Source organism: Pyricularia oryzae, chromosome 4 (assembly GCF_000002495.2).
Source record: "Pyricularia oryzae 70-15 chromosome 4, whole genome shotgun sequence".
Classification (NCBI taxonomy): Eukaryota; Fungi; Ascomycota; class Sordariomycetes; order Magnaporthales; family Pyriculariaceae; genus Pyricularia; species Pyricularia oryzae.
Genome location: NC_017851.1, coordinates 14132 through 27939, shown reverse-complemented (window position 1 = coordinate 27939; position 13808 = coordinate 14132).

Here is a 13808-nt window from a genome sequence, read left to right as displayed (position 1 = left end):
AAGCACAAAACGGGTTGGTAAAGGCAGGCAGCTGGTAGGAAAATGGGAACAGGGTAAAGAAGGAGGAGGAGGGAGGTGAGGTGAGGAAAAAGGGAGAAAGGATAGCAAAGCCCAGTTGCAAATATTTGTTGCACCCGGGGGCAAGAAACCGCTGTTGCACCCGGGGGTATAAGACTGATTGCATCCGGGGGCATGAGACTAATTGCACCAGGGGGCATGAACTTTTTGTTGCACCCGGGGGCAAGAAACTGCTGTTGCACCCGGGGGCAAGAAACTGCTGTTGCACCCGGGGGCAAGAAACCTCTGTTGCACCCGGGGGTAAGAAACATTTGTTGCACCCGGGGGCAAAAAACCTCTGTTGCACCCGGGGGCAAGAAACCTCTGTTGCACCCGGGGGTAAGAAACATTTGTTGCACACGGGGGCAAAAAACCTCTGTTGCACCCGGGGGCAAAAAACCTCTGTTGCACCCGGGGGTAAGAAACATCTGTTGCACCCGGGGGCAAGAAACCTCTGTTGCACCCGGGGGCAAAAAACGTTGCACCCAGGTGCAAAAAACAGTCCCAGGGTTAGGGTAGGGTATTGTTGCCGCAAAAATAATAATAAAAAGGGCGAGGGAAACATCCGTTCACCGCCAGGCGGTGAAATCGTGGAATTTGCAGTAAAGTTTATAATTCCATCGTCATAAACCCAAGGTTTTTAAAAAAAAGCAAGCAAGGGAAATCGTGCAAATTCGGGACGGCGGGCGTGATACCAGGAGTGCAGAAATGGCGGCCGGTCCAGACTCGCCGTAAAAAGTACATCGTTTAAAACAATAAAAGAATTGAAAAAAGCCAAAGGCCACCAGGTCGATATATTATTGGGAATGCCGATGGATTGGCGCAAAGCGAAGGAAAATGTAGGGACAAATAATGTCGGGAAAAGTGGTGGAAAGGTGGAAAGTGAGTCGAAAGGCACGGGAGGGATGACGGGGAATGGGATTAAATAAAAAGCGCGTCGCACCAAAACACAACAGGGCCCGCAAATCGCGTTACCCGATCGCGTCCGCAATTGGCTATTTGGCGCGCACGTCCTTCCCCGAAAACCCGCCATTTTTGCCTAAGGCCACAATAACGTGAATGTCCAAGCTCGAATTTGCCTGAGGCCACAAAGGTCGATGAAGGTATTTACGGGTTGTACGACAATCGACGGCATGCAACGCCCACATAAGGTTACGGTTAAAAATGCATCGGGGGACGGATCTTTAACTAATATATTACGTATCTGTGAGTTTTTTAAACACCCAACGGCTATGGCTGGGCGTCGTGGAATATTTTAAAGAAATACCAAGATTATTCTTATAACATATATATTAGATATAAACAGTTTCACAACGGACGACATAACCCGGCCACAATACCAATTTTTATCCATAACCGGAACTGCTAATAAGTCCTCAAATACATTTTACGCATCGCCAGACCAAGTACAACATTACTATAATACAATATCACTATAATAAATATCGAACCGCGGCGACAAATCCGTGGTAACAAACATATCGCGCACCAATAAATCCCAACACGCCGACAAAGCCTCACCTGCAGGCCGTCCCACCTTAACCATAAGCGACAAAACCAGCATTTACCAATAGCAACGCTCCCACGCGTTCACTTTCTTTTCCGCGGCTGGGCTCGCGCCACAGTGTTGGACGACAATTTGCGATACTCGACCGCTAATATTCGTCGGCCGCTTATCGCCACGTGCACTTTTAATGGTAATCCCAATCCAACGTCTTGCAAAGGCCGAAACATTTAAACAAACCCCCGCCATATCGTCTAACCCCGGTTATGTAACATTTGGACCATGAGATTACCAGACCCTAACCCTGACCCTGGACCAACGACCCACCAGGGTAATACCTTTATCGACATCGCGTCAAGCTCAGAACTTTGTTTGTTTCCTTTCCTCTCCTCAGAGTAGAATCTTCGTCGATAGGCGCCAATAGACTAGCTTCCGTGCTATATTTACCCTGGCCGTGACACAATTCTACTCTCTAAAGAATCGCTGGCCTAGCGATTAACAAATAAGGCGCAACAACCTATCTTTACGCCGCTGGCGAGCGACGAAAATAAATCCGCACCCGACAGACCCGACCCGACCGGAGTTCGACAGGAACGGCAATTCCAGTCCCCGACCACGACCGATCCGACCTATGCCCAGGCTGAAGGACCACCCACCTGCGAGCAGGAAATCACAAAGATTAATTACGAACCAGACGGAGCAAACAGACCGCCCCATCGACGACCCGACCCGATCAGAAAGCGAAACAAACTTTCGCCCAGGCACCAAGTCCAATGTCGAGGACGAAATCGAAGTTGCATCTTCTTCGCGGTCCCCGGAGCTCAACGTGAACGCACAAGAAAACAACCCCAGAATGATGGGCGACGCAAACGACCCAGCCAGCGAGATCGCTAGGCTAGAAGCGGAAATACTTAGGCTAAGAAACGCGTTGAGAAACGACACACCCAGCCCCAGGCCCTACAGAGAATTAAGGCACCGAGAGCCATCAGTGGAAAGTGCATTCGGCGGAACGAGTTTCAAAGCAAAAGGGATGGCCGTTTGGCCAGCCTTTACCGAGTTCCAAGGAACAGGCGGCATTAACCCTGCTTACAATGACAAAGCAAAAGCCAGAGCCGATTGACCCCCAAAGTTCGCAGGAGACAAGACGCAATTTGATAGCTGGCTGATAAAGGTGGCCGACAAATTCGAAGAAGATGTCGCCATTTTTAGGACTGAGAAAAGTCGGATGCGTTACCTGATGAATTTGCTCGAGGACAAAGCCGAGAAAGCAATGATTACTCGTTACGTTTCAGTTACACGCCCCTTTTCATCAGCAGCCGAAATAATCCAAATCCTAGAATCCATGTACCACGACCCCAACCAGTCCATAGCTGCCAGAGAAGCCCTTAAGAAACACGAGTTTGAGCTAGGCAAGGGCCAAGATATCCACGAGTTTATTGCCACGTTTAATTCACTAGCCCAGCAAGCAAAGGTTCGGGAAGAAGACTGGAAGCAAACCTTGTGGGAATATATACCCGCCGACCTCGATTACCGTTTGCTGCACGATAGTGAGAACATCGACATAGACTACGAGACGTTTTGCCAGTACGTTACCAAAGCCGTTTACAGCAACCAACTGGCACAAGAAAGGCGCAAAGACCGAGAGAGCACCGACAAAACCAGCACGAAGAACGAGACCCGGAGCAGGCAGAAAATAGTTTCGACGAAAGTCCGTTCGCGCTACAAACCCAAAGATTATCAAGGGGATAGAACGGAACCAATCACGATAGCTAAGGCCGGTCGCTCACTGACTTATAAGGAGAAAAAGGCGCATTGGGATGCCAACACCTGTTTCATGTGCGGAAGGGGTGGCCATAATTCCAAAGATTGTCCCGAAAAAGAGAGAATAAGGGATGTCAAAGCAGTGAAGCCGAAACAACAAACGAGTAGCTTAGATTCGGAAACCACAGACGAATCGGGAAAAGAGTGAGACCGCCGCAAGCCTCCTCGGTGGTCCAAATGTCTACGATAGCTCAGATTGGTAGTAACCCACGACCTAAATCTTTCATCATTCGAACTCAGATACAGGTTAATGGCGTAACACTATCAGTTAAAGCTCTTTGTGACACCGGAGCAGATATTTCTCTTTTAATCAGCCCAGCAATCGCTGAACAAGCCGCAGAACGGCTAGGAGCCCGGCTTCAAAGGTTAAAAACCCCGCTACTTTTGTCGGATTACCGCAAACAGGACGCAGGACGCATTACGCACAAACTAAAAGCGACCTTGGAAATCGATGGACGCCGGTTCAGCAACCAAATGTTTTACGTGACGGAAAGTGGATATAATATGTTTATTGGGCAGGATTGGCTAGTTGAACAGGATGTTTGGATCCACCCGAAAACGCAAACGTTCGCATGGCCTGAAAGGACACCGTCGCTGGCAAAATTCTCGCCAGCCATTAGACTTCCGAACATGTTGGACAAGCCCGATCCGGTTGCACAAACCGATGCAGAGCGGCGCGACCGAGCATTCGAACGGGAAACCAAAAGGGTGCAAATACTTCGACGACCGTGGCGCCAAACAACCTTTTTAAAACCCAGACCAACGATTCCGGTCGTCTTGGGTGAGGACCGAGACGTTGTAAATATAGCCGCCCTTCAACACAAACTGGACACCGACCCCCGACAAAAGCGATGGAAATTGTGCCCAATACCCACGCAGCCCATCACGTTAGAAATTGGACCCGAAAAACCCGCCATCAGCCTATCTGCCGTCGGCCGTTCGTACCAATGGAAAACCAACAAGGGAGAACCAATCCCGTTCCCGGAAGATGAAGACCCCGACCATGTCGAACTGGTCCGAAGCAAACTGCCATCCCGACTCGCTCACCTGGAGGGATTCTTTTCGAAAGTAGCTTCCACCAACCTGCCTCCACATCGCCCAGGGCACGATGTAATTTTGGAGCTAGACAAGCCGAAAACAGGATCGCCTCCGACGTACAGGACACCTGTGGAATTCCTGCCGCTCGAAAAGGAAACAGTCGACAAGCTGCTGCGCATTGGGTTTATCGAACCCTGTATGCAGGCCGACCCAGCGCCTGTCCTGTTCGTACCTAAACCACACTCCAAAGAACGCCGTTTTTGCACCGACTACCGATGGATCAACCAGTTTTTAAAAGATCGATTCGTACCAGCCCCGGATGTCAACGGAACTATTTTTAATTGTCGCAATGCAAAGAGGTTTACAAAAATCGACATTATTCGAGCTTTCAACCGGTTACGTATGGCGGTTGGCTCAGAGTACCTCACTGCTTTTCGCACCCGACAGGGCACCTTTTAATGGAAGGTGCTTCCCTTTGGGCTAAAGGTCGGCCCAGCTTGGTGGCAGTCATTTATCAACGCTCAGCTAAATGAACTTTTGGACTTGTTCGCCAGCGCATACGCCGACGATGTTTTGGTTTATTCCGACGGAAACGAAGAAGAACATTGGGACCAAGTAGAAGAGGTTATTTACCGATTAAGCCGAGTCGACCTCCAGGGAGATATTAAAAAGTCTCGATTTAACGTTACCACGGTCGATTATCTTGGCATCGTTATGGACGCAGGTCTGGGCATCCGTATCGATCCAGACAAACTGCAGGCAATTAGCGATTGGAAGTTCGAAGACCTCACGTCCAAAACAGCCGTGCGTTCCTTTTTGGGATTGTGCAATTACATTCGAATGTTTTGCCACCATGCCAGCAGCGTCGCTGAGCCGTTGAACCGACTGTTGAAGAAAGACGCCAAATTCGCTATGGGCCCCGAACAGAGGCGAGCATTTGAGGAAATGAAACGTTTAGCCTGCGATGCACCGGTTATGGCATTTTTTACCCCAGGCCGACCGACTAAGGTAGAAACCGACGCCTCACGCAACGCGACCGGCGGAGCAATCTGGCAACAGCAACCGGGTGGAGAATGGAAGCCTGTGGGATATTTCTCAAAAACGATAACCCCAGCAGAACGCGCATACCCGATCCAAGACCGAGAGCTGCTGGCAGTGGTTCAAACGCTGAAACATTACAAACCAGAATTGTTAGGGACAAGCTTTTTCGTGGTTACAGACCACCAAGCTTTAGTTTACTATTCCACAAAACGACTCCTTTCGACTCGACAGGTGCGTTGGGCAAATTTCCTGGCCAACTTCAACATTACGTTTCAGTACCGCCGCGGCAAAGACAATATAGCCGCCGATGCCCTGTCCCGCAAGACGGCAGACCTTCCAACAATTAAAGCTCGGGAAAAAGAAGAACGAACAATAATTTTAATCCCACCTGAGAAGATCACACCTACGGTGGCCGCCGTCAGCACTGCCGACCCAAACGCTCACGTGGTAAGCGGCGCAGATTTGGTAGACCTAATACGACAAGAGAACGAAAAGCAAAAGCTAGGCCAACACCAAGGAAAGCTAGTCGTCCCGGAAACGACTTTAGACGGACAGATTTTTTTAAGGACCGCTCTGATCCGTGAAGCTCACGAGCCCAAAATATTCGCCCACGCAGGACAGAACAAGACGATACAAATAATCAAAAGACGGTATTTTTGGGAGGGCATGAGTCAAACCATTCGGAAATACATCAAAAACTGTCACGACTGCGAGCGAAATAAAAGCAGACACGACAAGACCCCGGGCCTATTGCATCCGCTACCGATACCGAATTACGTTTGGGAACATGTAGCAGTTGACGGAAAGGACATGCCCAAAGACAAGTTCGGATACGACTACGTGTGGGTGTTCGTTTGCAAGTTCAGTCGCCTGATAGCCACCATCCCAGGACAAAAGACCGACACAGCAGAAATCCTGGCCTCCCGATATTACCGATACCTATACCGTTTCCTAGGACTACCTTTCGTTTGGATTAGCGACAACGCCGGGCCGTTCATCTCCGAATTCATGGCGACGATAAATAAACTTACGGGTACTAAACACCGACACGGCAGCGCCCTGCACCCTCAAACACAAGGTGCCGTAGAGATAACCAACCAGGAACTGGACCAAAAACTGCGGTTTTATATCGACAAATACCAGACCAGTTGGAGCGTACATTTGCCTGCTTTGGATTTTGCCCACAACGCCGCGTGGCATTCCAGCCTTGGTATGTGCCCGTTAAAGGTAGTGCTCGGGACCGAACCCCGAAACCCGCTGTCCACCGACCTGCCAACCACGACCGTTAATTCAGACCAGAAACGAAAAGCGCTGCAGATCGTCCGCCAGACTAAAGAAGTCCAAGAGTTGGCTCGCCAAAACGCGCTAAAAACGCAGGCGAGGCAGGAAGAACAAGCCAACAAAAAGCGGCGACCAGTAAATTTTGGGGTTAACGATTATGTTTTCGTCAAGAAAAAAGGGTTTCCGACGACCGCACCGACGACCAGATTGGATTCACAGTGGACCGGACCATGGCAGATTCTAGAAGAACGAGGATATAGCTATGTTTTGGACGTACCTGAATCGTTTAAAGGAAAAAATTTGTTCCACGCAGACCGCCTCCGCAAAGCCGCAATGGACCCATTACCACAACAGAAAAGAGAGCCGCCTCCGCCAGAAGAGATTAACGGAGAACCAGAGTTTGTGGTCGATAAAGTTTTAGCGTCCCGATTATTTGGCCGGAGTAAGATATTGCAATACCAGGTCGCATAGCAAGGATGTGATCCAGACGACACGTGGTACCCGGCTGAAAACTTCAAGAATTCAGCGACAGCCCTTGACGACTTCCACAAGAAGTACAAAGATGCCGCAGGACCGCCGAAGCGATTGGCAATCTGGATAAAAGCCGCTGCCGAGGATAAGTTGGACGAACCGAATCAGGAGGATAACGTGGCGGAGCATGGAGAGTTAAACGGTAAAAGGAAAAAGCGACGACATGGTTAATTTGACAAGAGCCTCGCATGATCTCCTGCGTCGACATACGAGGTTTGGAAGGGGGTAGTGTGACATTTGGACCATGAGATCACCAGACCCTAACCCTGACCCTGGACCAACGACCCACCAGGGTGATACCTTTATCGACGTCGCGTCAAGTTCAGAACTTTGTTTGTTTCCTTTCCTCTCCTCAGAGTAGAATCTTCGTCGATAGGCGCCAATAGACTAGCTTCCGTGCTATGCTTACCCTGGCCGTGACAAATACTAGCATTTTGGGAAAATTTAAACTCTTTAATAGCAAAATTGATTTGTCCACATACTGTCCTGGCCCACATACTGTATATCCACGTTATCCAATATCGCATAAATTTTGTTGAAAAATTTGCATCGCTTTCCCAATTTACGTGGTTATACACGTAAATTTCCGCCGAACGCTCCCATATTTGCCCGATTCCGCCCGTAAACAAAAAGTAACATGAAAAATATACCAAAATCCCACCACCATATTCGCAAATGTTGGGTCGTAGTTTTTCCATATGCAAACTAACTCATCAATTTCCACTTCGAGGGATGCCCTTCGACGGCATTGCACTTCAAAACACACATATTATGTTTTATAGCGGCTGTATCGTTTGGTTCAAAAACGACGTCGGGCAATCTCCCATTGATACAGTCATTGTAACAGGCCTCAAAAGGCGTGAGAGCAGCGATTCCACCGCAGTTTAAGAGAAGGGCAAAAGCGAATGAAAAACGCATTTTTCGTATTGGGTAAAATGATAATTGAATGAAAAAGGCGAATAAAAGGGGCAAATAAACAGATAAAGCGGCGTTAATTCAAAAGTATATTGTGGAATGATATGAGACGGTAGTAATAGCTGTTGATGTTTAAATGGTTTTAATATAAGATATTTGATTTGGTTTTTATATTAAAATTGCTTGGGCAAAATGTGGTTTAAACTGGTTTCTTTTGGCATGGTATTTTTTAATTTGTAATAAAGGTTATTAAATTGCGTTTATAATTAGAAATATTTAAATTAAAAGGGTTATTTATGTAATTACAGTTTAATAATAGCGGGGATGTCACGGGCAGGCAGGGCGGACAGGTAGGTGCGGGCGATCAGGTAACAGGACAGAGTATATTGGCTATCTAGTCTTCCAGGTACGGGGTAGCAGGTGGTTGTTGACGAAGACGTAGCTCGAGGAGCTACATATCGGAGACTGCAGAGATTTCGCGTAGATATACGCGCGCGAGGCGCTCGGCCCTCGCGCCTTCACGTGACAGGGGTCATGACTAAGCGACAGCCCAGTGGCTGTCCTTCAGGTCTGTGACAGTATTCCCCCCTTCCAGGCCGAGCTCCGTCACGGCCGGGGCCCGGGCTTATGGGGGTATCGACGGTGGAAATTCTTTACCAATTGAGCAGCGTTTTCCAGGTAATCGGCAGGTTCAGTCGTGGGTTCGCTATATCCAGCCCAACGGACGATATATTTCAGCCGGCGGCCTCCTCGGCCGCGGGTTTCCCAAAAGGAGTCGAGGATCTCTTCGACTTCGTATTCTCTCTCACCTTCCACTTCCAAATGGGGTGGCGGTGCAGGTTGTTGGCCCGGCAGGGGCTCAACGTCAGCAGGTTTTAGTCGGTTTATATTGAAAACAGGGTGTACTCTCATAGACGACGGCAGGTCCAAACGGTAGGCGTACGGGCTAATCACTTCAGAAATTCGGAAGGGTCCCAAGTTCTTCCAATCCAGTTTCTTCTGCGGGCGGGCGGTCTGGATGTTCCGTGCGTCTAACCATACATATTGGCCGACGGTAAGCCGGCGGGCCGGGGTACGGTGTCGGTTCGCCTGTTCTTCGTAACGGGCTTGGGCGGCGGTCATTTCGGCGCGGGCTTGTTCCAGAATGGCTTCCATTCGGGCGGCTAGCTTTTCGGCATCCCGCTGGGCGGGCAAAGGCTGGTTCAGGGGTACCGGCTCGAATCCCATGCGGGGATGGAATCCGTAAGTCGCGTAAAACGGGGAGGTTCCGGTGGTCTCGGACTTGTGGGAGTTGGCTGTGAATTCGGCGAGGGGAAGCCAACTTTCCCAATCATCTTGCAGGTAGGCCACATAAGCTCTCAAATATTGTTCCAGGGACGCGTTAAAACGCTCGGTCTGTCCGTCAGTCTCGGGGTGGTGAGCAGTGGATAGCAGGCTGTCGATTTTCAAACGGGTTGTCAGGTGTTTCCAAAACTTCGACACGAATTGGGTGCCTCTATCCGAAACTATCGTCAGGGGCAACCCGTGTAGTTTCCATACGTGGTGTAGGTACAGGTTGGCGGTGTCCTCGGCATTGCAGGTCCCTTTACAAGGGACGAAGTGTCTCATCTTAGTCAGGCGGTCTACGACCACTAGGATGGCGTCGTGGCCGTTGCTTTGCGGCAAATGTGTGATAAAATCCATCGACAGGTGTTGCCATGAGCGTTCAGGAGTGGGCAGGGGTCGCAGGAGGCCCTGGTGGCCTTCGCGGGACGGGTTGATTCGGCGGCAGGTCTGGCATTTCTTTACCCATAATGATACGTAATGTAGCATTCCGGGCCAGTAATATTCTCGGGACAGCAGGTCGTAGGTTTTTGCTTTGCCGGGGTGACCGGCGACGGGGGAGTCGTGGCAGCGGCGCAGGATCTCGGCTTTCAGATTATTCGAATCGGGTACGTACAGTCTATTGCGGTAATACAAATAGCCGGATCGTTCTTCGCATTCGGCCAATTGCAGCTTGGGGTGGCGGTCGGCGCCTGTCCTCAACGCTTCTAGGGCAGATTGCGTTATCGGGTCGGATTCGTATCCGGCGTCTAGTAGCTCTATCAGGTGTCTTGGCAATAGGGGTTTGTTTTGGCGGATTATGGGTTGTAACCGGGTGGGGCGGGCAGGTAAATTGTGTTCTTTCAGTACGACTTGTGTTTGGTGCTTAAGTCGTTCATCCCCCTCCTCAGGCATATCCTCTGACCTCCTGGTTAGTGCGTCGGGCTTCGCTCCTTGTTTCCCGGGTCGGTAGGTGATACGGAAATTAAATCTTGACAGGAATTCGGCCCATCGGGCTTGTCGGCGGTTGAGCATTTTCGTCGTCGTGAAATATTCCAGGTTGCGGTGGTCCGTAATTATTTGGACCGGGGACGACGTCCCTTCGAGTTCCGGGCGCCATTCTTCAAAACAGCGGATAATGGCTAGCAATTCTTTGTCGTAAATCTCGTAATTGCATTCGGTAGCTGTGTGTTTTTTCGAAAAGAACGCGACGGGGCGGAGTATTCCGTCGTCGCCGTATTGTGACAATATTCCCGCAGAAACATAATCGGAAGCGTCGGTCTCCAGGATCACATCCTTTTCCCAATCGAAGTGCGCCAGTACGGGGGCTTCGGTAAACTTTCTCTTCAGCAGTCGGAAGGCGGTTTCGCAGGCGCTATTCCATTCGAATGCGACGTCTTTCTTGGTCAATCTCGTCAAAGGGGCTACGATCTTTGAGAAATCTCGGATAAAGCGCCGGTAAAAGTTGCCAAACCCCAAAAATGCTTGTACGTCAGTAAGCTTTTTGGGTGTTTGCCAGTCCAGGACAGCGGTGATTTTTTCAGGGTCCATTTTTACGCCTTCGACGCCGACCAGCAGGCCCAGGAACTTGGTTTCCGTCACGAAGAATTCGCACTTCGCGGCGTTGGCGTATAGCCCGGCTTTCCTCAGGGCTTCCAGTACGAGTTTCAAATGTTCTTCGTGTTCTGTTCGGGTGCGGCTATAAATCAAAATGTCGTCCAGGTAGGCTGTACAAAATACGTCTAAGTATTCGCGCAGGGAGTCGTTTATATATCTCTGGAACGTCGCGGGGGCTCCCGTTAGCCCGAAAGGCATGACTAGGCTCTCGTATAAGCCGAATCTCGTGCGGAATGCCGTCAGGTATTCTTCCCCCTTTTTAATCCGAATATTGTTAAAAGCGGAAACGATATCGATTTTCGAGAAGAATTTCATGCCGGCCAGGTTGTTCAGGGTCTCTCGGACTAGCGGCAGCGGGTAACGGTCTTTTACGGTAATGTTATTCAGCGCGCGGTAATCCACGCAAAACCTCAACCCTCCTCCCTGCTTCTTCACGAACAAAACGGGCGAGGCGACGGATGACGAACTGGGTCTGATAAACCCTTTTTTCAACTCTGCGGTCAGCCATTCCTTAAGGGCTATCAGCTCTTCGCGGGACATGGCGTACAGGGGGCCGAACGGCGGCGTTTTTCCTTCTATAAGCGGGATATGGTGGTCGGACGGTCGGTGTGGGGGCAGCTTCTCGGCTTCTTGCGGGGAAAATACGTCCGCGAATTCCCGGATTGTTTCGGGCAGGGTCGGCCCGTTCCTATTTTGGGGGTCGGCGGCTAGGACCTCATCAATCTGTTTCAAGGTTACGGCGTACAGTCGGCAGGATCGGCGGCGGGCGTACATGCTCGCGGCTTGCAGGGAGATAGGGGCGATATCCATTTCGCGGAGGGACGGCGGTCGGTCAGCCTGGTACTGGGGGCGGCTTTTTTTTGGTACGGCGTGTAAAGCTTTAACCTTCTCCGGTTTGTCGGGCATATTGCAGTGTCGGCGGCAATAGTCGCTGTCAAACGTAATAACGTGTGACGCGAATCCAATCGTTGGGTCGTGCTGCTTTAGCCAAGGCATTCCTAACACAATGGGGTAATGGGCTAGCTGTGTAACGAAAAACAGCGCGTTTTTCTGGATGTGGTCCTTGATTCTCAATTGTCCTCGGACATAATGGGTGCACTTCCCACTTTCGGCGGTCCTTCCGTCGAATACTTCGATGTCGAATGGGTTTCGCAGCGGATACATTTGTAGTTGGCGTTCTTCGGCCCATCCTTGGTCGAGGAAGCATTTTCCTTCCGCACCGCAATCGGTGAGGGCATAGGTTGGGAGGTTTTGGCCCCCCACTGTCAGTTCGGCAGGCAGGATCATCAGGTCGGATCGTTGGTTATATTCCTCTTCAACGGGGAACCCGTGAACGGCGGCGGCAGAGATGCGGATCGCCGGCGGTCTATGCGCGGCCTTGGCGGCCTGGGGGCGACTTATCCCAGGCGGGCTCCGTTTTTCGAACTTCGGCTGCTGGAGCGGCTGGCGTCCGAGCCGCGGCGGGGGTTTTTAGGGAGTTTGGTTTGTATTTGGCGCGGGGACCTGGACCTGGACCTGGATCGTTCGATTCCGGCCTGGTGCAGCCGCGTGCGGCGGGTATCCGGTTCTGGGCATTTGGCAACAAAATGTTCTTGGGATCCACAGCGGTAGCATAGCATATTTTCTTTGCGGTTGTGGCGGCGTTGGCTGCTTAGGTCCATGGGGTCGTTAAACGGAAATTCCGCGTTTGGCTTGGGGGCGGCCCGCGGTATGTCGGTTTGGGTCCGGGGGGCCGCGCGCGCGGGGGGCGCTGCGGTCCGAGGGGTACGTGTCTGTCTGTTTTTATACTGCTGGTGCTGGCGGTAGCGGTTATCCAAGCTTTGCAGGTGTCGGGTAAATTCGTGGTACTGGCGGGATGGGGCGGGGTTGTGGAGGAGCATGTCCTGGAGCTCTTCCGATATTCCCTGGAATAGAAGAGGGGGGAGGGCATCCTCCGGCATTTCTCCTTCCAGAGACAGGCGTTGGAACTCCGACAGATACTCGGCGAAATCTACGTTCCGCTGCTTCAGGGCGTATAATTTGTTTTGTGCGTTTTGGACGTGGTCGGGGTCCCCGAATGCCTCCTCTAGGTATTGGAGGAGATCCGTATAATCTCCGAATTGGGGTGTGCCTCCGACCATTTTGGGCAGGATCAGGTTGTACGCTTTACCGGACAGTCGACCGGCTACATAAATCAGGCGTGATTCGGGGTTGGGGAAGCGGTCTTTGTTTGAGGTCATTTTCCCCCGGATTTGGGTGGCGAAGCGGCGGAGGTCGGAGCGGGCGCCCGTAAATTTATCGGGGTCTGGAAGTCGTTCAGAAAGGCGGGCGGAGGCGGGATGTTCGGAAGCAGGCGGCGGAGTCGTTCCCATAGGAGTAACCATAAGGGGTTCAACAGGCGTGTTGGTAGTTGGGGCGGGGGTGGTTATGTGTACCGTGGGTAGCGTTACGGTCCGAACTTCCTTCAGTTCGGACCGTGTTTTCTCTAATTCGGCGAAAGCGGCATCCCGGGAGGTTATGGCGGAGGCCTTTTCCATGGCCATGGCCAGAATGTCGGCCTGCGCCTTGTCGCGGACACGGTCCGTTTCGGCGCGGGCGCGTTGGGTCTCGGCTTCCTGCATTTCTAGGCAGGAGTTCAGGCGGACGTTGCTATCGTGCAATAGTTGCAGCTTTTGGTAGGAATCGGAGATGTAAGACACCCATTGTTCAGGGTGTCCTTGTA